The 26,521-nt window shown below is 44.5% G+C and overlaps 1 long non-coding RNA gene across 1 annotated transcript in view; it reads left to right on the forward strand.

Moving 5' to 3' along the window:
• Nucleotides 1-24,684, forward strand: part of LOC132346534 (uncharacterized) — a 268,491-nt gene extending 243,807 nt beyond the window's left edge. Inside the window, exon 8 of the long non-coding RNA XR_009496354.1 lies at nucleotides 15,465-24,684. This is a non-coding gene — a long non-coding RNA (uncharacterized lncRNA). The remainder of the gene's footprint in view (nucleotides 1-15,464) is intronic.
• Nucleotides 24,685-26,521: the final 1,837 nt, after the last annotated feature.

Here is a 26,521-nt window from a genome sequence, read left to right on the forward strand (position 1 = left end):
GTCATTCACTGCTGGTGGGAATGGAAAATAGTATGACCACTTTGAAGAGCATTTTGTCAGTTGTTGTTTTTTTAAGTTAAAAATATATCTACCATATGACTCAGCCATTCCACCTCTGTTTATTTACACTCCACAAAAAAAAAAAAGAACCTATGTTCACACAAAGATTTGTACCCCAGTGTTCATAATTGCTTTACTTGAAATTATCAAAAATGGAAAGCAGTCCAGGAGAATCCCAGAGAATGAACAGATTAACAACTTTTGACATATCCATACGATAGAATGATACTCACCAATAAAGAAAAGGAACAACTGATGTACACAAAAGCATGATTGAATCCCAAAATAATTATGCTAAGTAAGAAAAAAGGCAATAAAAAGTAGATACTATGATTCTAGTTGTATAAAATTATAAAAAGTGCAGCTAATCTACAGCAAGAGAAAGCAGATCGGCGGTTGCCTTTTGGGCGGAGGGAGTTAGAAAGCTGGAAGAACTACAGAGGCACAGAAGGAAATGTTTGAGGGGGATGTATATATGTTCATTATCTTAATTGTGATGACAGTTTCAGAGATGTATAAGTATGTCCAAACCATTCAAGTGTACACTTCAATTATATAAGGTTTATTAAGTGGCAATTACACTTTGATAAAGTTGTCACCAATAAAAAGAAAAAAAAGAGCCCTTATCTTCCAGAGATAGACATTGAATGCTTGCAAACAAAGTTATCTAAGTACTGAAATTTGTTTCAAGATAATATAGGAAGGGGTGTGAAGTAGGTGGTAGATAGAGGGCAGCAAGAAGATGGACCACCAAATGCCGAAGGCTGAGGATGGGCTCGTTTGCATGTGTGTTTGAAACACTACATTCAAACAAATGCTGACTAGAAAATGTGACTTCTACCCTAAGAATGCGGCACAGCTTTCTTTGGCTTTCTTTCTTTCTTTAGTCAGAAACCTCATTAGCTTTTATTTAGTTTAACAAAAGTGTGTAGGGGTGACATGGTCCAAATGAATTGGTTAAAATTGATGTGAAACAATTAATAATTAATCAAGGCAGGTCTTTAGGCAGGCTGGATTTTGTCAAAGAAGACACGTGGGGAGAGGATCTTCAATGAGAGGGGACGAGACTGCTGAGAGGCCACCCTTTTATAGCAGTTTATAGATTGATAGAGGAGAAGGCAATGGCACCCCACTCCAGTACTGTTGCCCGGAAAATCCCATGGATGGAGGAGCCTGGTAGGCTGCAGTCCATGGGGTCGCTAAGAGTCAGACATGACTGAGCGACTTCACTTTCACTTTCCACTTTCATGCACCGGAGAAGGAAATGGCAACCCACTCCAGTGTTCTTGCCTGGAGAATCCCATGGACAGAGAAGCCTGGTAGGCTGCAGTCCATGGGGTCGCACAGAGTCGGACACGACTGAAGCGACTTAGCAGCAGCAGCAGCAGCAGCATAGATTGATAGAGTCCAGTTGCATGGCAGTGTGAAATAATGGAGAAACATGGACAGGGCGTTAGAAGTGAGAACCTCGAAGGCTTCCTCGGTACCTAGCTCCCTGGGAGAGGCATCAATATCCCAACCCCACACTCCTGCAGGATCAGCCTTGCGGCCCAGAGTGGAGGGAAAATTCCAAGCCTGCTAACAATTAGGACCGTCCCCCTCTAATAAAAGGGCCTGTCCATGAAATCTTCTGGACCGCCTGGTGAGCTCCCACATTAATTTCTCAGAGGCTTTTACTATCTGTGAGGGTTTGAGAACTTGTAACTAAGTAGAGGCATCCAGAAGGGCTTTGGGCTGCTTGGTGGGTATCCAGGGTGGGGAGTGGAGACTCAGGCACACTACTGCCTGAGTCTGTGAGAGCAGCTGAAGAAAGCGCGTCAGAAAAGGTATACTGGTCTCTTGACTCAACTGAAACCCATAGAAGTTTGCTTATATGGACCAGGCATATTGTTAAGGTTATCTGACATGTGTTGATATAATTTAAGTTTTTAATTTTATTTATGCTGTTTAGTCGCTGAGTCATGTCCGACTCTTTGCAACCCCATGGACTGTAGCCTGCAAGGCTTCTTTGTCCATGAGATTTCCCAGGCGAGAATACTGGAGTGGGTTGCCATTTCCTACTCCAGGGGATTTTCCCAACCCAAGGATCGAAACGGCGTCTCCTGCAGTTCTCTTACATTGCAGGCAAATTCTTTACCACTGAACCACTGGAGAAGCCCCTGGATTTTAGCAGTTCCACTCTTGCATATATAAGAGAACTAAAAACTTATCCACACAAACTCTGGTGCATGGATATTCATAGCATATTCTTTATGATAATGTCCATCAACTGGTACACGAATAAACACAATAATGAGATTCAACATTCAACTATAGAAAGGAATGAAGTATTAATGCATGCTGAAGTATGGATGAATTTTGAAAGCACATTGCTGAGTGAAAGAAACTGGTTTCAAAAGTCCATATAATTTATGGTTCCATTTATATGATATGCCTAGATAGGCAAATCCACAGAGACAGAAAGTAGATAAATGGTTGCCAGGAGTTGAAGGAGACAGAGATGCAGAATAACTGCTAATGGGACTGGGTTTCTTTGGGGAGTTATGCAAATGTTCCAGATTGAGATAGTGGTGATGGTTGCATATGTGTGTATGTTAGTTGCTCAGTTATGCCTGACTCTTTGCGACCCCAAGGACTGTAGCTTGTCAGGTTCTTCTGCCCATGGGATTCTCCAGGCAAGAATACTAGCATGGGCAACCATACCTTCCTCCAGGGGATCTTCCCAACCCAGGTATCAAACCCAGGTCTCCTGCATTGTGGGCAAATTCTTTACCGTCTGAGCCACAGAGAAGCCCTGGTTGCATAGCCTTGTGAATATACTAAAAGTCACTGAACCGCACATGTTAATGGGGTTAATTTTATGATACAGAAAGTGAAAGTGAAAGTTGCTCAGTAGTGTCCAACTCTTTGCAACCTCATGGACTATACAGTCCATGGAATTCTCCAGGCCAGAATACTGGAGTGGGTAGCCTTTCCCTTCTCCAGGGGGTCTTCCCAACCCAGGGATAAAACCCAGGTCTCAAGCTTTGCAGATGGATACTTTACCAGATGAGCCACAAGGGAAGCCCAAGAATACTGGAGTGGGTAGCCTATCCCTTCTCCAGGAGATCTTCCCAACCCAGGAATCAAATCGGCATCTCCTGCATTGCAGGTGAATTCTTTACCAACTGAGCTATCAGGGAAGCCCATGATATGTAAACTATATCTCAATTTTCTAAAAAAGGGAATGCGATCTAATGATTCAAATTTCAAGACACAGAAGAGTCAACAATGACAAGTCTCTCTTCTTCCTCTGGGAGCAGCTACCTATTGCCCCTGCAACCCTTAGGATCCATGTTGATTAAGGAATCAGTTTTCTACTGTTTGTAATGTTGTCTTACGCACAACTTTTTTATATTATACTCACTGCTTTCCAGTTTGCATTTTCCTTGGTTACAATCTACTAGTCCCTTATTTTTTCTTTTAATTTTTCATTGCAGTATAATTGCTTTACAATGCTGTGTTAGTTTCTGCTGTGCAACAACATGAATCAGCTGTTCAGTTCAGTTCAGTCACTCCGTCGTGTCTGACTCTTTGCGACCCCATGAATCACAGCACGCCAGGCCTCCCTGTCCATCACCAACTCCCGGAGTTCACTCACACTCACGTCCATCGAATCAGCTGTATATATACATCTATCCCCTCTTTCTGAGCCTCCCTCCTACTCCCCAGTCCTACCCCTCTAGGCCATCAAAGAGCACCTAGCTGAACTCCTTGTGCTGTACAACAGCTTCCCGCTGGCTAGCTACTTAATACATGTGTGTGCTAAGTCACTTCAGCCGTGTCCGACTCTGTGAGACCCTGTGGACTGTAGCCTGTTAGGGTCCTCTGTCCATGGAATTCTCCAGATGAGAATACTGGAGTAGGGTTTCCATACCATCCTTCAGGGGACATTCCTGACCCAGGGATCGAACCTGCATCTCTTATGTCTCCTGCATTGGCAGGCGGGTTCTTTACCACTAGTGCCACCTGGGAAGCCCATTTAATACACCGTAGTGTATATATGGGGCTTCCCTGGTGGCTCAGATGGTAAAGAATCCGCCTGCGATGCCAGAGACCTGGGTTCGCAAACCAGCACAGCACACGGTGTATATGTGTCAATGCCAACTCTCCCCCTTTGCTCTGCTCTCTCTTTCCCTTATTATTAGAGGTACTGGGACAATCCACTGCAGGTGACTATGGCCTGCAAATTAACATGAGATAGCCATCTATAATAATGGTGATGATTATATCGTACCACGAGCATCAGTAAATGTCTTTATCGAGCCCAGACCAGATTAAGGAGCTTGAATTAAATTTGGTCTCATTGGGCTGATTGAATTTGGGTCTCGGCCAGGACACCCCAGGGCTTGCCTGGGATTTTGTTTTCAGCAGAGTTTGAGGTTATGTGATTTTTGGTGACAATGTGCACAATCAAATGAGTCTTTACTCTTCAGAACATTTTTGTTCCTGAAGGCTTACGAGGGAACTGCCAAATTGAGTTACATGAATCAAGAGACCAACCCGCCTTGGGCCATAGTAAGCAAGGACCAAACACGCAATTGAGAACCACCTTCCGCTGGCCACTTACAGTTACCTGGCCTAAATGCCCACAGACCTCTTAGGCTAGGAGAGTTGGAACAGCAGGTACCATCACAAAGTTCCCCACTCACTCTCCCAGGGATCAGATTGCTAATATTTTGCTAGATCCCTTAACATCTTTAAGAATTGAGGCCTTGGACTTCCCTAGTGGCCCAGTGGTAAAGAGCTCGCCTGCTAACACAAAGGACACAGGTTCGATTCCTGGCCGCTGTGGGGCAACTAAATTCACCACAACTACTGAGCTCAAGCATTACAGTGACTGAAACTCCTTCACCCTGGAGTCCATGATCCACAGCAAGAGAAGCCACAGCAATGAGAAGCCCCTGCGCCACAACTGGAGAACAGCCCTGCTCGCTACACACCCAGAGAAGGTCTGTGAGCAGCGGTGAGGACCCAGCACAACCAAAATAAATGAATAAATAGGTCAGTTTTTAAAAGGGAATTGAGGGGACTTCCCTGGTGGTCCAGTGGTTAAGGCTTCGCCTTCTAATGCAGGGGGTATAGGTTCACTCCCTAATCAGGGGCCTTGGGGCCAAAAATACCCAAAATGTTGTAACAAATTCAATAATTCAATAAAGACTTAAAAAAAAATGGTCCACATTAAAAAAAAAAAATTGAGGTCTTATGGCCTGTTTTGTCCATTTGTTCATTAGTAAAGTAGAAATTTCTCTCTAAAAAAACAAACCAGTGAGCTTGAATGGGATTAGCTGTCCCCTCTTCAGTTTTGCTGCTGATGGTCCTGAAAGTGCTTCTGCACAGAGTCCCCAGATGTCCCATTCTTTATGAAGTTAGGAAGACACATACCCTGAGTGGTTCTCTCATCACGGTTCCCAGCCACTTCCCAGGGATGATCTCTCCGTGCCCTGATGCCACCTGTGTTGGTAGAAAGCACGAGTGCACGTCACTCTTGTTAGAGCTGATGAAGCCCCACGGGTGAGGAATGCAGGAGTTCCCTCCAGGCCTGGGCAAGAAACATGGAAGGGGACAGGTCAAAGATGCTGTGGGGTTGTAAAGCTGGAGAGGCTGAATCCATCAAGAAAGCACCAAATACTAAGAGAACCTACTCCCCAGCTTTGTGGAGAGGATCCATTGCAATGAGGCACCCAACGTGCTTAGAACAGTTGCTGCTCAAGAAATGTTGGCCTTAGTAGCTGAAGAGTAGAGTCAAACAGCTATTTGCAAAAAAGGATGTCCATTGAAGAAACTATTTTGCAGAAACCACAGAGGCCATCTGGCCTTGGATTAAAGGTTTGATGAGGACCCAGGGCAACTACTGTTGGGCTGAGACAAGGAATCCACAGGGAAGAAACCAGCAGCTCAGCAGCTGCGAGAAATGCCCACTTGAGGATAGAGAATCATGGTGGTGTGAACATGGCTTATTGGCGAGTGATTCTCAGAACTCTTGAAGAAGGAAATGGCAACCCACTCCAGTATTCTTGCTTGGAGAACTCCATGGACAGAGGAGCCTGGTGGGCTACAGTCTGTGGGGTTGCAAAGAGTTGGACACCACTGAGCAACTAACTAACTTTCAGAACTCTAGAGTTCTTACCCATTAAGTGGGCATAATTATATTACCTAACTCATAAGACCACTGCAATAATATTTGTAAAGGCTGAATCCTTTGCCTGATACAAAATGTTGTTTGTTGTTTAGGTGTTAAGTTGTGTCTGACTCTTTTGAGAGTTGTAACCCACCAGGCTCCTTTGTCCATGGGAGTTCCCAGTCAAGAATATTGGAGTGGGTTGCCATTTGCTTCTTTATGACAAAATGAGCATGTGGTAAATGGTGGTAGGGATGGAGGTGATGTTTCTTGAAAGATTTTATGAGACTCCTTGTGGGGCAGACTCAATCTGTTGGGCAGGTGTTTTGAGCTCCTGTGGGTAAAAACCAAGGGCTGGCACGTAGGCTTTAGAGGAGCAGAGAAGCTGCTGTAATTAAGAGAGGAGGGACTCAGTTTTCCTGGGCTGAGGATGGGAATTCCAGGAAGAGGAGCATCAAGGATGAAGTCTCAAAACAGAAAGAACTTTGGGAAAGAAATTTATTCATCAGGGAATTTGGGGGGCTTTGAAGTCTGTGAGGTTAACCTCTTCCTCGAGTTAGTTCCTCAACATCATCTGTCAAGTCTATGCATCACTAAAAGTTTTGAAGAAGTGGACTCTCTGGTTATCTCGAAGAGAGGTTGAGTTCTGAGTTCAGTTAAGCAGGTGATGAACCAGACTGACCTACAGATGCAAGATCCAGAAGCTAGGGAACTGCTGACATCTGGGGTATATTGTTATAGCTATGATCATGGCGAGTCTAGAAGACGGATCAATGGTTGGGGCCAGGAGATGCAGATGTGGGCTAAGAGCATGGCTGGGAAGGTGGGGGAAGGGAAGAAACCCAGTGACTGTACATTCTTTGAACAAATCCCCGAAAGGAATCCAGGAAGTAGAAAGATGGTTTAAACCTCAGAGGAAGCAAGAGGAACATGGGGGTCCAAGATATGCCAGGATGGAGTTCATGAGCCAAACAGCAAACAAACAGCCCTTCCCCTTGTCATGGAGGTGACTGTGTCTGAGAATCTTGGTCTTGGGCTGTAACTGAGCAGGATCCTATGAGGCCTTCTAGAGCAGCCACTTCCTCCATATCTTCTACTTTAGCTCCTCTCTGAAGGACCTAGAAACTACCTGATGCACATTTCCTGAGTTGTTTTACGATGCTAACACCATCACCCAAGGGAAGAAATTAACTACTTGATAATCGTGAGCACTAGCCTCCAGACCTACTGGCACCTAAGGATTGATAACGCTCACTCCCGTGACCTGGCCCTATTATCTTGCCGTCAACCAATCAGAGCCATCACACACCCTGGGACACCCCTCCCTCACCTGGCCTTTAAGCTTGCTTTGCTGAGGGGACTTCCTTGGCGGTCCAGTGGTTAAGACTTCACCTTCAAACACAGGAAATGTGGGTATGCGGGTTTGATCCCTGGTGGGGGAGCTAAGAAACCACATGCCTCTCAGCCAAAAAACCAAAGCCAAAACATAAAACAGAAGCAAAATTGTAACAAATTCAATAAAGACTTTAAAATTTTTTTTATTTTAAAAATAAAGACTAAAAAATCGCTTTGCTGAAATCCATCAGGGAGTTTGGGCTTGTTGAGCACTGGTTGTGGTTCGTACCCAGCAACAAATACTGCATTTCCCTTCATTGCAACCTGGTGTCAGTAAACTGCTTTTACTGAGCGTGGGCGAGCAGACCCAAGTTTGGTTCAGTAACAGGGTGAGGAGTGGACGACCTTGGACTTGCGTCAGGAGGCGCCACATGCATTCAGATTACACTTCTTTTTCTTGTGGTGGTCTTGGAAAGGGGCCACATTCCTTAAGCCCTAGTGGCTAAACTGGTCCTTGTGCATTAAGGATGTAAGGTAAGCTGACTCTGATGCCTGAAGAATCAACTAGAACATAAACAGTTTAGGGAAGAGGTTCCAGGGATAAGAAGTGCTGGTGGGGTCTGATTGTCAGGTTTACAGTCCCAGATGAGAAGCATAATTGAGGCCTACTGTGTGCTGAGCATCATCCACTTGTTTCCATGTTGGAAATGCAGAATTCCTTCAACCCAATTAACAAATATTTATAAGTGCTGACTAGGGCTTCCCTCATAGCTCAGTTGGTAAAGAATCTGCCTGCAATGCAGGAGACCCGAGTTTGATTCCTGGGTCGGGAAGATCCCCTGGAGAAGGCAACGGCAACCCACTCCAGTATTCTTGCCTGGAGAATCCCATGAACAGAGGAGCCTGGTGGGCTACAGTTCATGGGTCGCAAAGAGTCAGACATGACTGAGTGACTACACCACCACCATATAGTTGTAGGTCCCACATACAGAAAATGGTCTACGATGCCTAGGATAGGACCTTTCTCCTTCCTTTTACCTGCTTGTATTAAAGTTTATTTATAATTCCCTCAGCCTTAATATACAGGCTTCCCAAGTGGCTCATGGGTAAAGAATCTGCCTGCCAATGCAGGAGACACAGGTTCGATCCCTGAGTGGGGAAGATCCACTGGAGAAGGACGTGGCAACCCACTCCAGGACTCTTGCCTGGGAAATTTCATGGACAGAGGAGCCTTTTTGGTTACGGTCCATAGGGTCACAAAGAGTTGGACAGGACAAGTGACTAAGCATGCACACAAGATTAATTTTACCAAAGAGGCACTTGGTTTAGCCAAAAACAACACAAAACTGCATATACTCTCGTCAGTCTGAGACTGGAAAGTCAAATGTGACCTTTTATTATGATTTATTATACTTCCCCATCCCAGCCCCACTGACCCATGAAGAAGAGAATCTGGTTGGGAGCTGTTTTTTCTCAGCAGTACCCTGACCACAATCTGAACTATATCCAATAACGTTGGTAAGATGATTTTAAATTCCATTATCTTTAATTTGTTTTATCAAGGAGGCTGTCAAATTTCTGACCCTAGACTTGTCTTTTCATTTGGAAAGGGCCAATTGTGCTCTTTGTAAAAAACCTCAAATTCTTACTGGACCCATGGATGGAATTTTAAGCAATAGTGTTAAAGAACCTGCCTGCCAATGCAGGAGATGTAAGAGACTCGGGTTTGATCCCTGGGTCATAAATGCCTTTTTATCAGATTGCAGAAGTTCTCTTCTATTTCTTATTTTCTAAGAGTTTTTATTATGAATGAGTGCTGAATGCTTTTTTTGTACCCATTGAAATAATTATATAATTTTCTCCATCATTCTGTTAACTGGCTAATTACACTGATCAATTTTTCTAATATTAACTCAACTTTCCATTTCTGGTATGAAGATTTCCTAAGTATCATACTTTTAACACATGACTAGTTCAAGTTGCTACTATCTCATTTAAATTTTTTGTAGCTGTGTCTCTTTTACTTTTTTTTCTAATGCCTTTGTCAAGTTTTATATTAGAATTATGCTGACCTCACAAAATAAGTTTTGCCTCCTTTGTTCTCTGAAAGTTTGTGAAAGGTTTGCAGTATTTCTCTCTTAAATGTTAGAACTAATGAAACTATCTTAAGCAAAGTTTTCTTTGTGGAACATTTTTAAAATAAATTCTTTTCCCTAAATACAGGGTTATTTAGATTTCTATTTTATCATATCTAAGTTACGGTAAGTTGCATTTTTCAAAGAATTGTCCATTTCATCTAAGTTGTCAAATTTGTTGGTTGGCATAAAGGTTTTTAAATAATATTTTCTTGCCGTTCTTTCAATATCCATAGCATTTTCAGTGTTGACCCTCTTTTATTCTAATTTTGATAATTTTCATTCTCTCTCCTTTTTTGGTTGATCTAACTAGAGTTGATATTAATTTTCTTTATTCTTTATTTTTATGTCATCTATTTCTGTTCTTATTATCTCTTTACTTCTACTTACTTTAGGTTTACATTTTCTTCTTTCTTTACTTATTTTTTAGACTCTCAAATTAGAACATGAAGTCACTGTTTTTGACCTTTGTTCTTTTCTAATGTACATATGTAAATCTACGGGCTTCCCAGGTGGCGCTAGTGGGAAAGAATCCGCCTGCCAATGCAGGAGACGCAAGAGACTTGTGCTTAATCTCTGGGTTGGGAAGATCCCCTGGAGTAGGAAATGGTAACCCACTCCAGTAGTCTTGCCTGGAAAATCCCATGAGCAGAAGAGCCTGGAGGGTTACAATCCACAGGGCCACAAAGAGTTGGATACAACTAAGCCACTGAGCGCACACACACACACACACACACACACGTAAGACTATAAATTTCCCTCTAAATTTTGCTTTAACTACAGTTCATGAATATTACTATGTTGTATTTTTACTATTATTTTGTTCAAAAGTTTTCCTAATTTTTCTTTGGGGTTATTTAGAAGTATGTCATCTGATTTCCAAATATCTAGGGCCATCCTAGATTTCTTTTTACTGATTTCTAATTTGATCCTATTGTGGGCAGAGAAAATGCTCTGTAGGATTTCAGTCTTATTCTGTTTATCAAGACGTATTTTGTGGCCTAACATATGGTTTCTCTTACAAAAGTTCTACACGTATCTGAAAAGAACGTGCGTTCTTCAGATGCTGGGTGTAGAGTTCTGTAATTGTTAATGGGTCAGGGTGGTGATACTTTTGAACAGATCGTCTGTGTCTTCACTGATTTTAGGCCTAGTTTTTCTATCACTGCCCGAGGGGAGGTTAACATTTCCAACTACATTGGTGGTATTTTCTACTTCTCTTTTTAACTCTGCCATTTTTGCCCTGGTATTTTGAAGCTCTGCTGTTAGACCCATATACCGTTAGCATTGTAGCATCTTCCTGTAGGATCGATGCCTGTCTTGAGGACATGTCTCTCTCCATGTATGCTAGCACTCTTTCAGGTCAGATCAGTCGCTCAGTCGTGTCCAACTCTTTGCGACCCCATGAATCGCAGCACGCCAGGCCTCCCTGTCCATCACCAACTCCCAGAGTTCACTCAGACTCATCCATCAAGTCAGTGATGCCATCCAGCCAGCTCATCCTCTGTCGTCCCCTTCTCCTCCTGCCCCTAATCCCTCCCAGCATCAGAGTCTTTTCCAACGAGTCAAATCTTGACCCTGAAGTTAACTTCATCTGATACTGATATCGCCACTCCAGCATTCTTATGCTTACTATTCTCATGGTATTTCTTTTTCCATTAATTCTCTCAATGAACTTGTTTTTTCCTATTTAAAGTGTGCCTCTTATAGCAAATGTTTCTATCCATTCTGACAATCTCTGCTTCTCATTGGACTTTTTAGTGCATCAGCATTCAATGTAATTATTGGTAATTTTGGAGACAGGTCTTCCATTTTACTATTTATTTTCTGTTTGCAGCCTTTAATTTCCACTTCTATTTTCTTTTAAAATTATTTAATAGATTTTAAAATTACTTCTTAATGTTATCTATTGACTTTTTAGCTTTACTTTTTTGCATTTTTTAACCATTTGCCTATAGATTACAATGTATTTCCTTTCCTTTTGCAGTCTGTGAGAGTTAAGGTTGTACCACTTTACATAAACTGTAGAACCTGACAATCATATAGAGCCTTTACACTCAATCATTCTTTACACTATAAATTTCATATGTACTATATTTACATAATTATAAATCTCACAAGACAGCATTATAAATTTTTATTTAAATAATCATATGTGCTTTAAATAAAGAGAAAAAAAAAGTCTTTCTTACTTATCCTGAAATTCACCATTTCCAACAGTATCATTTCTTTTCAGCCAGAAGAACTTTCTTTGGTCTTTTCTTACTGTGCAGTTCTCCTGATGATGCATTTTCTTAGTTATCTGAATTGTTTTTAATTTGTCTTTATTCTTGAAGGATATTTTCACCGTGTATGAAATCCTGGGTTGACAATTCACTTCTCACAGCAATTTAAGGATGTTGTTTCACTGTCTCCTGGTCTCTGTGGTTTCTTTAAAAAAAAAAAAATTTATTTGACTGCCCTGGGTCTTAGTTGCTGCGCTTGGGATCTTTAGTCGCAGCATGCAAACTCTTAGTTGCATAACGTGGGATCCAGTTCCCCAACCAGGGATTGAACCTGGCCCCCTGCAATGGGAGCACGGAGTCTGAGCCACTGGACTCTGGTGTTTCTGATAAGAAGTTAGTAGGAACTGCAAGAGAAGGTTGGTTCTGTTGCCCACAGGAGGTCGTGTCTACATACATATATGAGTTCACACACCAGAAAGAATCTGTTATCTTTGCTGACAATGATGTGCAGCATTTAAAACTCTATAAAAATTTAGACCTAACTTAACTCTGGCTCAGTAAAGATTTTAGTTGGAAATTAAAGTTTTAGCCTAGGAGCTATTTTCCAAAGATCTTTAAGGCTTATCAACAATGACAATGATAACAATAATGGTGAGCATGATAATAGCATCATCACCAATAGCTGCTCCAACCTACGATCCCATAGTATGTGATCACAGGTTCTCTTCATCATCTCAACAACCCATTCTGTAGATGAAGAAACAGACTTATCAGTGAAGTAAGTCCCAAAGAGAAAAACAAATATCGTAAATTAATGCATACATGTGGAATCTAGAAGAATGGTATAGATGAACTTATTTGCGAAGCAGAAATGGAGACAGAGAACAAACATGGATACCAAGGTGGGAAGTGGGGTGGAATCAGTTGAGAGAGTAATATTGGCATATATACACTACTGTCTGTGCTTCCCGGGTGGCTCAGATGGTACAGAATCTGCATGCAATTCAGGAGACTCAGGTTCGATCCCTGGGTCAGGAAGATTCCCTGGAGAAGGGAATAACTACCCACTCCAGTATTCTTGCCTGGAGAATTCCATGGACAGAGGAGCCCGGGAGGGTATAATTCATGGGGTTGCAAGAGTAGAACACGACTGAGCAATGACACTTTCACTTCCCTCTCACCGTGTGTAAGATGGATAACTAATGAAAACCCGCCTTATAGCACAAGGGAACGATACTCAGTGCTTCATGGTGACCTAAATGGGAAGGAAATCCAAAAAAGAGGGGACATATGTGTACATGTGACTGATTCACTTTGCTAAACAGCAAGAAACTAACACAACATTGTAAAGCAACTACTTTTGTTGTTAGTTGCTAAGTCGTGTCTGACTCTTTTGCAACCCCATGGACTGTAGCCCACCAGGCTCCTCTGTCCATGGAGTTTTCCAGGCAAGAACACTGGGGCGGGTTGCCATTTCCTTCTCCAGGGGATCTTCCTGGCCCAGGGACTGCACCTGTGTCTCCTGCATTTCAGGCAGAACCTTTACCGCTGAGCCACCAGGGAAGCCCCCAAATCCTCGAATTACAGAAAGAAGAAGAAGAAGCAGACTCAGTGAGCATATGATCTCTGCTCATGACTAATGGAGGCAGGATTCAGTCAGTGTGGCCCTAAAGCCCCCCCTCCCCACCTTTTTTCCACTGTACCACAGTACTGGCCCCCTGGGCTGGGATGTTACCTCAGACCACAACCGCACGATGACAGCCATTTCCTCCGATGGGCCTGAGGATATTGTTTTTTTTCTTTATTTCTCCAACTCACAAGGGACCTGTCTCATGACTCAGAGGTCTTGTGTTGTAGCTCCGAGAGTGGATTACCACTTGGAGGTGTCCTGGGCAAAGGACTTGATCCAGCTCCTTTCTCTCTAAAGCCCAGATCTCAGCTGCTGGGTGAAAACTCCACTCTGAGAGCCCAGCTATAGTTCTGGGGGGAAGGGGAGAAAACGGCAGGGAGTAAGTTGGAAAGTGAAATAGCTGGCTTGCATGCTTGCTAAGTCACTCAGTCGTGTCTGACTCTTTGTGATCCCATGGACTGTAGTCCACCAGGCTCCTCTGTCCATGGAACTCTCCAGGCAAGAATACTGAAGTGGGTTGCTATGCCCTCCTCCAAGGAATCTTCCTGACCCAGGGACTGAGCCCATGTCTCGTACGTCTTCTGCATTGGCAGGTGGGTTCTTTATCACTAGTGCCAGCTGAAAAGCCCCTGTAGCTGACTTAAAACTCAACATTCAAAAAACTAAGATCATGGCATCTGGTCCCATCACTTCATGGCAAATAGAAGGGGGAAAAAGTGGAAGCAGTGACAGATTTTATTTTCTTGGGCTCCAAAATCACTGTGGATAGTGACTGCAGCCATGAAATCAAAAGATGCTTGTTCCTTGGAAGGAAAGCTATGACAAACCGAGACAGTGTATTAAAAAGCAAAGACATCACCTTGCCCACAAAGGTCCATCTAGTCAAAGCTATGGTTTTCCAGTAGTCATGTACAGATGTGAGAGAGTTGGACCGTAAAGAAGACTGAGCACCAAAGAATTGATGCTTTTGAACTGTGGTGCTGGAGAAGACACTTGAAAGTCCCTTGGACAGCAAGATCAAACCAGTCAGTCCTAAAAGAAATCAACCCTGAATATTCACTGGAAGGACTGTTGCTGAAGCTAAAGCTCCAATACTTTGGCCACCTGATGCGAAGAGCCAATTAATTGAAAAAGACCCTGATAGAGGGCAAGATTGAAGGAAAAAGGAGAAGGGAGTTGGCAGAGGATGAGATAATTGGATGGCATCACCAACTCAATGGATGTGAATCTGAGCAAATTCAGGAGAGAGTGAAGGTCAGAAGAGCCTGGCATGGGGTCCATGGGGTCACAGAGTTGAACACAACTTAGTGACTGAACAACAACAAGTCGGGCTAAGCTTTGAGGTTTAGATGTGAGAGGTAGTTAGTTTATATGGCTGGAGTAACGCCTTCAGGGTCCTAGAGGCTGGTCAGAAACCCTGATTGTGCTGGAAACATCTGAGCTGCAGTCCCCTCAGATATGACTGAGACCGGAGCTTTGGTAAACATGTCCCTGAAGAGCTTGCTCATTTCTTGGAAAAGGGACTTCCAGAGAGTTCTCAGAGCACATAAATAGCAGGCCCACACAGACAAAGGTAACCATTCAAGGAATAGAGAAGTATGTTCTCAAAAATTACACTCCAAGCCAGAGTTGTGGTTCAGAAAGGGGGTTTTATACTGTTGCTGTTGTTGCTTCATTGACCTCAGAAAAGATGTGCTGGACAGCTGTCAACAGTCTCCCGACAGTGAGAAGGGGTGTGTCTCATGGCAGTGGGCAGACATAGAAAGATACAAAGGGCCCATCCCGGCCAGTCTTGGGGTGCCCTTAACGGAGCCCTGGGTTGAGTGAAGAGCATTTCTGTTTAGAAGCAAGCATCTGGGAGATGTTTCTATGTTACCAGTCATGACTTGTAATGCAGGTTTCTCCCCACTGCCTTCCAGCTGGGATTGCCATGCATGTTTGATGAACCAGGAATCTAAGTCTTGAGATGAACTCTCTCAACTCTGAGCACGTTAACACCCAAAGTGAGAGGGAGCGCCAACGTGGCCGGGGGCACTTGGAGGTGAAACCCTCAGATCCTCTCAGATCCTGCTGCCTTGTTGGACACCCAGGTTAATTTCTGCACTTCATCAATGTCTATGCCAGGCTACCATCCACTACACGCCATATTCTGGGCCATGCCCCGTTGACAACCTGCTTATTTCCACTAATTGCTAATGGGAGCCAAAGTCAGAAGAGCAAAGAACCAGTAAGTTCCTGTGAATGTGTCATAGTCAAACTTCACCTCTCCCACGGGCTCCTTCCCAGGTGGCCATTCCTACTGTCTGCGAAGCCAGATCTCAGAGCAGAGAGAGGTGTGATCAGAGAAGACCCTGCCTGTGCTTCGTGGGCAGCCACTGAACCAGAAAATGTGCCTCCAGGGACAGTCTCATTTGCGGACTGAAGTGGCTAAAATTCTTTATTTTGAAAACAATCTTCCTCACACCCCTCTTCCTCCCTTCCAACCAGAGTATCGGCCCCTCTTTGCCAAAATTCAGCGTTAGTGAAATCTGAGGGACATCTGGGTGATGATGAAAACCAGCTGGAGAACAGACTCTCGTCTATGCACTATGAGTGTCTCAATGGTGGAGGCAGCTATTCCGCAGGGCAGAGACCAAGCCCTGCCTTCAGCCGTTGAACACCCTCCGTGCACGGGAGCTCAAAGCTCCCGATGGATGGATGAAGCCAGTGAGGAAGGAGTGAGAAGAGGAAAGGAAAGAAGCACAACGTGGACTTGCCATTCCCTATTGTTGAACTGTGGAGAGAACCCGTCTGCCTGCCTTCTACCACCTCCAACCACACACACACACACACTCACTCACTCTGCACCCTGGCCCTGTGGTCCGTTTGGAATCTGAAAGCCCACCTGCATCAGGTGGTGCTGAAGTGGTCACCAAGTCATCTGAATATGTAACACAGCAAGGGGCACAGGAAATCTAGGGACATGATGATACCACCTCAAGGCAGGTGACGACAGGATGGGGATCCACTCTGAAGTCTGGGGCCGTGAGGCTCAGGCAAGGGCTGGACTGGGCTGCAGTCCTTGTGTGTGTTACTCTCCTTCCCGGACAGCAGCTCATTCAAGGGATTTACAGGTTAGGTCTAATTAGGTCTCTTGTTCATGTTCTAGATTGGAGGGATAGCATATGATGGTTTTGTTGTTGTTTAGCAGCTAAGTGGCTCCTGACTCTTTTGCAACCCCATGGACTGTAGCCCACCAGGCTCCTCTGTCCATGAGATTTCCTAGGCAAGAATACCAGAGTGGGTAGCCATTTCCTTCTCCAGGGGATCTGCCCGACCCAGGGATTGAACCCGTGTCTCCTGCACTGGCAGGCAGATTCTTTGCCACTGAGCCACCAGAGAAGCCTATGATGATTTTAAGATTAACTGTGTAGATAACTTTCTCAATCAGGAGTTTTGTAAGCAGTGCTTTGATCAATTTTTAAGAATACCAAGAGAATAGTTACAAGTATCTATTTAACTGGTGAGAGAGTGACAAGTTCATATTTAAAATGAGACATGGGTTTGGAAATGTTTTTTCCATCTTCCCATTCTTTACAGCACTGATTCTTGACCGTCTGAGCCATCAGGGAAGCCCCTTAGTGACCCTGTCAGCATCCAAAACTAACCTTCTCTGAGGATGTTGGAGCCAATGGTTCTTTCCCAGACACAACTCTGTGCTTCAAACTAAACTGTTCAAAATTATTAAGCAAATTGGTGTCCTCTAATGTGAAAAGCTTTATGAGAATTTCACTCTAAAGTGACTTCCTCTTCTGCAGTGAGTTCAGAAACCCAAGCAAACCTGGTCATAGCTTTGAATATCTCTCAAAAGCAACTGGGGCGTGGCTCAGGGTGTTGACAAGCTCACTGTGAAGCTGACCAGTGCCTTAGCAAGTCTGGACCTGAGGGCTGGACCTCTTGAGCCCGGAAGGGCCAACAGAGGTGGGCTGAGACTCTGCAGGCCCAGGGGACAGCAGGCTGTCCAAGGTTACAGAGCAGAGACCACTAGGCTGAGGCCCAATGCAGCTCTCTTGACTCAAAGCCTCTTTCCAGGGCTTGCCCTTCCCCCTAAATATATGTGCCCCAAATTGTCACCAGATCTCAGGAAAGCACTGACTTTGTCTGGAATAAACACTAGCCCCACAGTACACCCAGTCATTATCAGATGGTCAACTCTCCTCTAGGTCTTGTGGCTTTCTTGGGGTTTTCTCGGGTGCCTCTCTCCCAAATCTTTCCCCTTTCCTTTGATTATACTCACATAAACATTCAGCTCTGTAGCCCTTATGCACTCTCCAGCATCACTCAGGTTGCCCATCTGGAATGCCTGGTGGGGTTCCCTCTGCAGCTGCCTGTCAGCTGTCGTCCAAGGTCCATCCCCAGCTGCCCCCAGCACGTCCGGCGGCTCTGCCTTCTCCTCTCTCCCCCACTCCTCTCCTGGGAAGATCTCTGTGAGGATCCTGAGGGAGGGGACCTGAGGTCTAGATGGATGACATAATCCCGTTAAGTCTTACAAAAACAACCTTGTGGCTCCTGGCTCTCCCAGCCTCTCATTTTGGTGGCCTCGAGGCACCGGGCAGCAGGCCAGGGCGCCCAGCCCCAGCGTGGAGCTTGCTGAACTCCAGGAGCACCGGCACCGCTGAAGCCCTCCCCCTGCCTGGCCCAGGACTCGGCCGCAGAAACTTAGGGCAGGCCCCGAGACAGGCCTTGAAACTCGCCAGTGCCTCCCAAAGCCTGCAATCGCTTAACCCCACGCTGCTTCGTCCTGACTTCCCCTCCCCTCTCTGTGTGTTTTCACTGATGAGCTGACTTCATGTAACTGGATGTTAGTGATTCAGGTGCGGCTCTAGTCCCAGCAAACAGCAGGTCCCATAGAAGGCCGAACGCCTATTATTCTGAATCACCTGAAAGAGAAGTGAGGTGTCTTGAAGACAAGATACTGAAGGCTGCTGAATTTGGGTAAACTCCAGGAGTTGGTGATGGACAGGGAGGCCTGGTATGCTGAGCCACTGAACTGAACTGAAGAGAGAAAAAGTCCAAATATTCACAAGGAGTGGAATGGATCAACAAATCATGGCATAGTCCCACAGTGAAATACTTGTTTTTCAGTTGCTAAGTCATGTCTGACTCTTTGCGACCCCATGGACTGTAGCACACCAGGCTCCCGTCTTCCACCATCTCGCACAGTTGGCTGAAACTCAGGTCCATTGAGTCAGTGATGTCATCCAACCATTTTATCCTCTGTCGTCCCCTTCACCTCCTGTGTTCAATCTTTCCTAGCATCAGGGTCTTTTCCAGTGAGCCGGCTCTTTGCATCAGGTGGCCAAAGTATTGGAGCTTCAACTTCAGCATCAGTCCTTCCAATGAATATTCAGGCTTGATTTCCTTTAGGATTGACTGACTTGATATCCTTGTAGTCCAAGGGACTCTCAAGAGTCTTCTCCAACATCACAGTTTGAAAGCATCAGTTCTTCAGCCTTCTTTATGGTCCAACTGTCACATCCAGCTTTGACTAGATGGACCTTTGTTGGCAAAGTGATGTCTCTGCTTTTTAATACACTATGTTTTCATAGTTTTCCTTCCAAGGAGCAGGCATCTTTTAATAATAATGGTATAGATTTAGGTTTAGTTCTTCTACCTCTGTATCTCCAGTTACTCCAGCACTGTTTTTTGAAATGGTTCCTTTTGATCCATTGAATTCCCTTTGCACCTTTTGACAAAAAATCAGTCAGCCAGGGCTTCCCGGGTGGTCCAGTGGTTAAAAATTCACCTTGCAATGCAGGGGACACTTGTTTGATCCCTAGTCCAGGAAGATCCTACATGCTGGGGAGCAACTAGGCCTGTGCCCCCCAACTACTGAGCCTGTGCTCACAAGCCACAAACTACTGAGCCCACGGGCAGCAATTGCTGAAGCCCGTGCACGCTAGGGCCCGTGCTCTGTAACAAGAGACATCACTGCAGCGAGAAACCTGCGCTACTAGAGGAAGCCCGTGTGCAGCAGTGAAGAACCAGAGCAGCCAGAAACAAGTATTTTTTTACAAACCAGTTGGCCATAGTTCTGTAGGCCTCTGTTTGGATTTTCTAACATTGATCTTCTGCCAATACCACCCTGACTCAGTCATCATTACTATACAGTACCTTTAAGGCAATGCCAAAGAATGCTCAAACTACCGCACAATTGCACTCATCTCACACGCTAGTAAAGTAATGCTCAAAATTCTCCAAGCCAGGCTTCAGCAATATGTGAACCATGAACTTCCTGATGTTCAAGCTGGTTTCAGAAAAGGCAGAGGAACCAGAGATCACATTGCCAACATCCGCTGGATCATGGAAAAAGCAAGAGAGTTCCAGAAAAACATCTATTTCTGCTTTATTGACTATGCCAAAGCCTTTGACTGGGTGGATCACAATAAACTGTGGAAAATTCTGAAAGAGATGGGAATACCAGACCACCTGACCTGCCTCTTGAGAAACCTATATGCAGGTCAGGAAGCAACAGTTAGAACTGGACATGGAACAACAGACTGGTTCCAAATCAGGAAAGGAGTACGTCAAGGCTGTATATGGTCACCCTGCTTATTTAACTTCTATGCAGAGTACATCATGAGAAACGCTGGGCTGGAAGAACCACAAGCTGGAATCAAGATTGCTGGGAGAAATATCAATAACCTCAGATATGCAGATGACACCACCCTTATGGCAGAAAGTGAAGAGGAACTCAAAAGCCTCTTGATGAAAGTGAAAGTGGAGAGTGAAAAACTTGGCTTAAAGCTCAACATTCAGAAAACGAAGATCATGGCATCCGGTCCCATCACTTCATGGGAAATAGATGGGGAAACAGTGGAAACAGTGTCAGACTTTCTTTTTTGGGGCTCCAAAATCACTGCAGATGGTGACTGCAGCCATGAAATTAAAAGACGCTTGCTCCTTGGAAGGAAAGTTATGACCAACCTAGATAGCATATTGAAAAGCAGAGACATTACTTTGTCAACAAAGGTCTGTCTAGTCAAGGCTATGGTTTTTCCTGTGGTCACGTATGGATGTGAGATTTGGACTGTGAAGAAGGCTGAGCGCCGAAGAATTGATGCTTTTGAACTGTAGTGTTCAGAAGACTCTTGAGAGTCCCTTGGACTGCAAGGAGATCCAACCAGTCCATTCTGAAGGAGATCAGCCCTGGGATTTCTTTGGAAGGAATGATGCTGAAGCTGAAACTCCAATACTTTGGCCACCTCATGAGAAGAGTTGACTCATTGGAAAAGACTCTGATGCTGGGAGGGATTGGGGGCAGGAGGAGAAGGGGACGGCAGAGGATGAGATGGCTGGATGGCATCACTGACTCGATGGATATGAGTCTGGGTGAACTCCGGGAGTTAGTGATGGACAGGGAGGCCTGGCGTGCTGCGATTCATGGGGTCGCAAAGAGTCAGACACGACTGAGCGAAACTGGACTGAACCTTTAAGTAGTTTTCTTCTTGCTTTATTCTTTTTCAGAATTGCCTTAGTTATTTTAGTTCCTTTGACTTTCCATATAAATTTGAGAATAATTATATCTGTAGCTACAGAAAATGTTTCTGGTAATTTTATAGGAATTTTGTTAAAACTGTAATATATATCAATTTAGGAAGAATTGATATCTACTATGTTGAATGTTCTAATCCATAAATGTGATATGTCTCTCCATTTATTTAGATCATCTTTGAGTTCTTGGATCAACATTGTATAGCTTCCAGCATACAAATCCTGTACATATTTTTCTAAATTTGCACCTATTTCTTTTTTCTTGTGTGTGTGTGTGTGATTATAAGTTGTAATATAATGTATTTTATTTTTTAAACATTACTGTTTTTTAATGCTATATTTATTTATTTATTTGCAACTCATGCAGCATGAGGAATCTCAGTTCCCTGACCAGGGATGGAACCCATGCCCCCTGCAGTGGAAATGCAGAGCAGCCTTAACCACTGGACCACCAATATCCCTCATAAATATAGACATAAAAATTGTTCATTGCTAGGATATACACAAACAATTGATTTTCGTTATGCTAATCCTGTCCCCTTGCTGAAATCATTTATTAGTTCTAAGAGTTTTTTGGTAAATTCCTTAGTATTTCCTACACATACCTTTAAGAAATCTGCACAGACAGTTTTATTTCTTCTCTTCTGATCTGCGTGCCTTTTATTTCCTTGTCTTGCTTTGTTACACTGGCTAGAACTTCTAGTGCTATGTTAATTAACTGCTGTGTTTATGGTCCTGGTGGGGAAAGCATTTAGTTTTTCATGGTTAAGTATGATGTTAGCTGTAACTTTTTCACAGATGTTTTTATCGAGGAAATTTCTCTTTATTTCTATTTTTGAGAGTTTTTATTATGAATAGTTATTGAATGTTGTGTGTCTTACTTGCATCAGTTGAAATGATCATGTAATATTTCTTCTTTAACCACATAATCAAGTGGATTACATCTAGAAATCTGAACCAGTCTCTTATCTTTGGGATAAAATTCACTTGGTCATGGAGTATTACTCTTTTTTCATGCTGCTGAATTCCACTTGCTAGTTATTTCCTTAAGAACTTTTCTGTCTATATTAATTTGTACTGTCTTTGTCTGGTTTTAGTATCAGGATACTAGTGATCTCATGAAATTAATTAGGATAACACAGTAAAATCAGTGTCACTTCCTCTTTAATTGTTTGACAGAATTGTCCAGTGAAACCCTTTGAGCTTGAAAATTTCCTCCTATGGAGTTTCTAAATAATGAATTGAATTTCCTTAACGGTTATAAAGCTGTTTATATTATCTACTTCATGTTGTTGAGTTATTGTAGTTTGTGCTTTTTAAGCTTACACTTCATGTAAGTTGACAAATATGTATATATGCAGTTATTTATACTATTTTCTTACTAACCTTTTAATGTCTACAGGACATGTAGTGACTTTTCCTGCTTCATTCCTGATATGAGTAATTTGTGTCTTCTTTCTCTATTTTGTTCAGTCTTGCTGGAGGCCTGTTTCATGACTTTTATCTTGTTTCATGAATTTTCTCTCTTTGTTTTTTGCTTGCTTTCATTTTCATTGTTTTCTGTTCACATATTTTTATTTTCTTCTTTTTGCTTGCTTTGGGATTATTATTGCTCTTCTTTTTCTAGTTTCCTGAGGTGACAGACTAGATTATTGATTTGAAAATGTTCCTCTTGGGACTGATCAGTGGTTAAGACTCTGTGCTTCCAATATGGGGGATATGGGTTCAATCCCTGGTTGGGAAACTCGGCAAAAAATAAAAATTAAGAAAATGTTCCTCTTTTCTAATGAAAGGATTAGCAATATAAAATTTCTTCTCAGTATTGCTTTAAAAGTTCCACAAATGTTGATGCAACATATTTTCATTTTCATTCAGTTCAGTGTCTATCCCTTGAAACTTCCTCTTTGACCCATGGATTATTTGGAAGTACTTGTTTAGTTTCTAAATATTTCAGAGTTTTCTGCTGTATTTCTGTTATTGATTTCTAGTGTGAGTTCATTGTAGTCAGAGAACACACTGCATGATTTCAATTATTTTACCTTTGCTGAGGTTTGTCTTATGGCTATGATGTTTCTTGGTATATGACCTGAGAGCACATGAGAAAAAAATGTTTATTCTATTGTTTTGGGGGTATTTTATCAATACCAGTTAGATCCTGTTGGATGATGGTAGGATTTTTAAAAATATTTATTTGCCCATGTCAAATCTTAGTTGCACATGGGCTCAGTAGTTGCCATGCACAGGCTTAGTTGCTCCATAGGACGTGGGGTTTCAGTTCCCCAGCCAGGGATCAAACCCATGTCCCTTGCATTAGAAGGTGGATTCTTAACCACTGGACCACCAGGGAAGTACCTGATGGCGCTGTTGAGTTCTTGTTTATCCTTGCTGGTTTTCCACTGATTTTTCTATCAACTGTAGAGAGACAAGTACTGTAGTACCCAACTACTATGGTGACTGTATTTCTCTTTTCAGTTCTATTAGTTTTGCTTCACATATGCTTCATTCTGTATTAGAAAGCAAAGACATCACTTTACTGAAAAAGGTCCATATAGTCAAAGCTATGGCCTTTCCAGGAGTCATGTATGGATGTGAGACTTGGACCATAAAAAAGGTTGAGTGTTGAAGAATTGATGTCTTCAAAATGTGGTGCTGGAGAAGACTCTTAAGTCCCTTGGACAGCAAGGGGATCAAACCAGTCAATCCTAAGGGAAATCAACCCTGAATATTCATTGGAAGGACTGATGCTGAAGCTGAAGCTCCAATACTTTGGCCACCTGATGCAAAGAGCCAACTCATTGGAAAAGACCCTGATGCTGGGAAATATTGAGGGCAACGGAGGATGAGATGGTTGGATAGCATCACCAACACAATGGACATGAGTTTGAGCAAACTCTGGGAGACAGTGGAGGACAGGGGAGCTTGGTGTGCTGCAGTCCATGGTGTCACAAAGAGCCAGACACGACTTAGAGACTCAACAGCAACAACAGTCTTGTTTGCAGGTTGGACTCTGGGCCCTGAGATATGTGAAGTATTAGCTGGATTGGTGGGGGTGTAGGGGTGGAACACGCTGGGCAGGGGATATGGCTTCGAGGAATGAAACTACTCAGCTTCCCACAGTCCTGAAGCTGGCACTGAGGCAGCAGCGAGATGGGCCCCCAAGGTAAAGCAATGGGAGATTCATTCTCTGTTGACCAGAATGCCAAGACAAAAATAGCAGGGTGATTAGGAGGAGAGGTTGGACCCTGCCCAGACCACATATTTCTCATTACTGAAGTCAGGAGACCTCCCCAACCACACATGTGCAGAAAAGGCTCCTTGGAGACCAAAGAGGGAGCAATGTCAAGGCATGATCTACCCAGGCACCTTTTCAGTAGGCTGCATCTTGGCTAAGAGCCACATGTGCACATATGCAAGATCCTGAGATATACAAAATATGGACTGTGGGCCAGGCCAATCAGAATGACTGTCCAAAGCAAACCCGGAAGAAATGCCCCATAAAGGTAGTTCAACCTGCCACAAGGGCCAACTCAGCAACTCAGGGATTTTCTCTCTGAGTTTGCCCATGTACACTTTTTCCTCCTAATAAAGACTTTACTTGCTTCACTACTTTCTGTTTTTGTGGAAATTCTTTTCTGCAAAGCTAAGGGGCCAGGGCCCTTGTCACTGACCACTGGTCTAGTGGCTAGGATCTGTTGTTTTCGCCACCGCCACCCAGCCCAGTCTCTGGCTGGGAATCCAGGCCCCGCTCCAAGGCACTGCAGGTCGAGGCCACCTGAGATTAGTACCATCAGGACTGTGGTCCTGACACTGGGCAGTGGCACCTGCCAGATCCCTGAGGCCTGGGGGGCTGGGCAGCTGGGTGGTATTTGGCCTTTGGTGTGAGGGCAGGGGTACTCACGTAGGCAGGAGAGCAGGGGAAGGATGAGTTAGAAATGTCACTCAGCAGGTGATGCCTGGCCCTGTGAGAGTGGCGTTGCCCGTAGTGCCGGAGGAAGCCTCAGAATGGAAGTTCAGGGCTGTTTTTTAATGTTTTATACCTTCCAGATGCCTTATTAGCATTTTAATAGGGCTTTCCAGTCCACAACCCCAGGAGTTGCTGAGGCACCCCAGGCTGCCTCTTCTGAGCTCTGAGAGATGATGGGGAGTTGAAGTGGGTCAGAGGCTCCCCAGGGTTGATGCTGCCTCCAGGGCAGACAGGGAAACTGAAGGCTGGAAAGGAACTTGAGGAGTGTGCAGAGTGGGAGTGCCTGTCATCCCCTGGGAGCAGCAGGAAAGACGGACTGGGCATCAGGAAGACAGAAGTAGATTAATTTTATTCTCTCATGGATGAATGACTATGTCTGCCCAGAAACAGAGGCAGGTTCCAGCGCTGTGACTGTGTTAATTGCCATCCGGGCAGGGACAAGGAGGAAGGACATGGGCTGGGGTGGGGGTGGGGGGGTTGGCTGGGGGAGTGCCTCAAAGCCCTTCTTTTCTCTGTGGGAGAAAAGAGTGGTGGTGGGAGAAGCAGTGGAAGCAGTGGTGGTGAGGGTGGCGTGTGTGTGTGTGTGTGTGTGTGTGTGTATTACGTGCAGAAGTGAAGAGGAGCCCTTGGAATTGAGCCTGAGAACAGCATTAAGTGGGCTTCCCAGGCGGTGGTAGTGGTAAAGAGCCCACCTGCCAATGCAGGAGACCTAAGAGACGTGGGCTCGATCCCTAGGTCAGGAAGATCCCCTGCAGAAGGGACTGGCAACCCACTCCAGTATTCTTGCCTGGAGGATTCCATGGCCAGAGGAGCCTGGTGTGCTACAGCCCCGTGGACTCACACAGTCCGTGGAGTCAGACACGACTAAAGCAACTTGGCAGGCAGGTCCATCACAGCACTAAATAGTCTCACATCCTCAACTCTGGCAACTTCAGAGTCTGGGGCTGACTCAGCCATGCCATGGCCTCCTCCCCAGATGAGCTCTGGGCCTCTCCCCCACCTCCCCCACCCTCCAGTGCCCTCCAAGGGGCACTGTGCCCCCAGCACTGCTCCACCTTTAAGTCCCCGGTATTTTCCCACCCACCTTCCTCTCCCCCAGCTGGCTCATTCCCAGCCGACCAACTCCTGCACCGCTTGGAGTTGCAGCTTCCGGTCCCGCCACGTACTCCCCATTCTGTGTTCATGACCATTTTGGCTTTCAGGGCTTCTCATTTCTAGTCCTTCGCTCCATCATCTCTGAGTCTTTCGCTCTCATACTTTGCCATACCACCTGCCCAGGAAAGCGCCAAACCTCAAGAGCAATCCAGCTGGCCACGCCCAGGATGCGGAGGACCATGAAGAAGTCACCCTGGTAGACAAGGGGCGGAGCCTGACGGGCTCATCCCTGCCAGACCGGATACGCGGCGCGCCGTGTGGTGCTGCTTCTCCCTGAGGCCCCAGGCAGTCCCGTTCCAGGACTCTAGGTTCTCAGGTGTTCTC

The sequence above is a fragment of the Bos taurus genome, chromosome 11 (genome assembly GCF_002263795.3).
Source record: "Bos taurus isolate L1 Dominette 01449 registration number 42190680 breed Hereford chromosome 11, ARS-UCD2.0, whole genome shotgun sequence".
In the NCBI taxonomy this organism is placed as follows: domain Eukaryota; kingdom Metazoa; phylum Chordata; class Mammalia; order Artiodactyla; family Bovidae; genus Bos; species Bos taurus.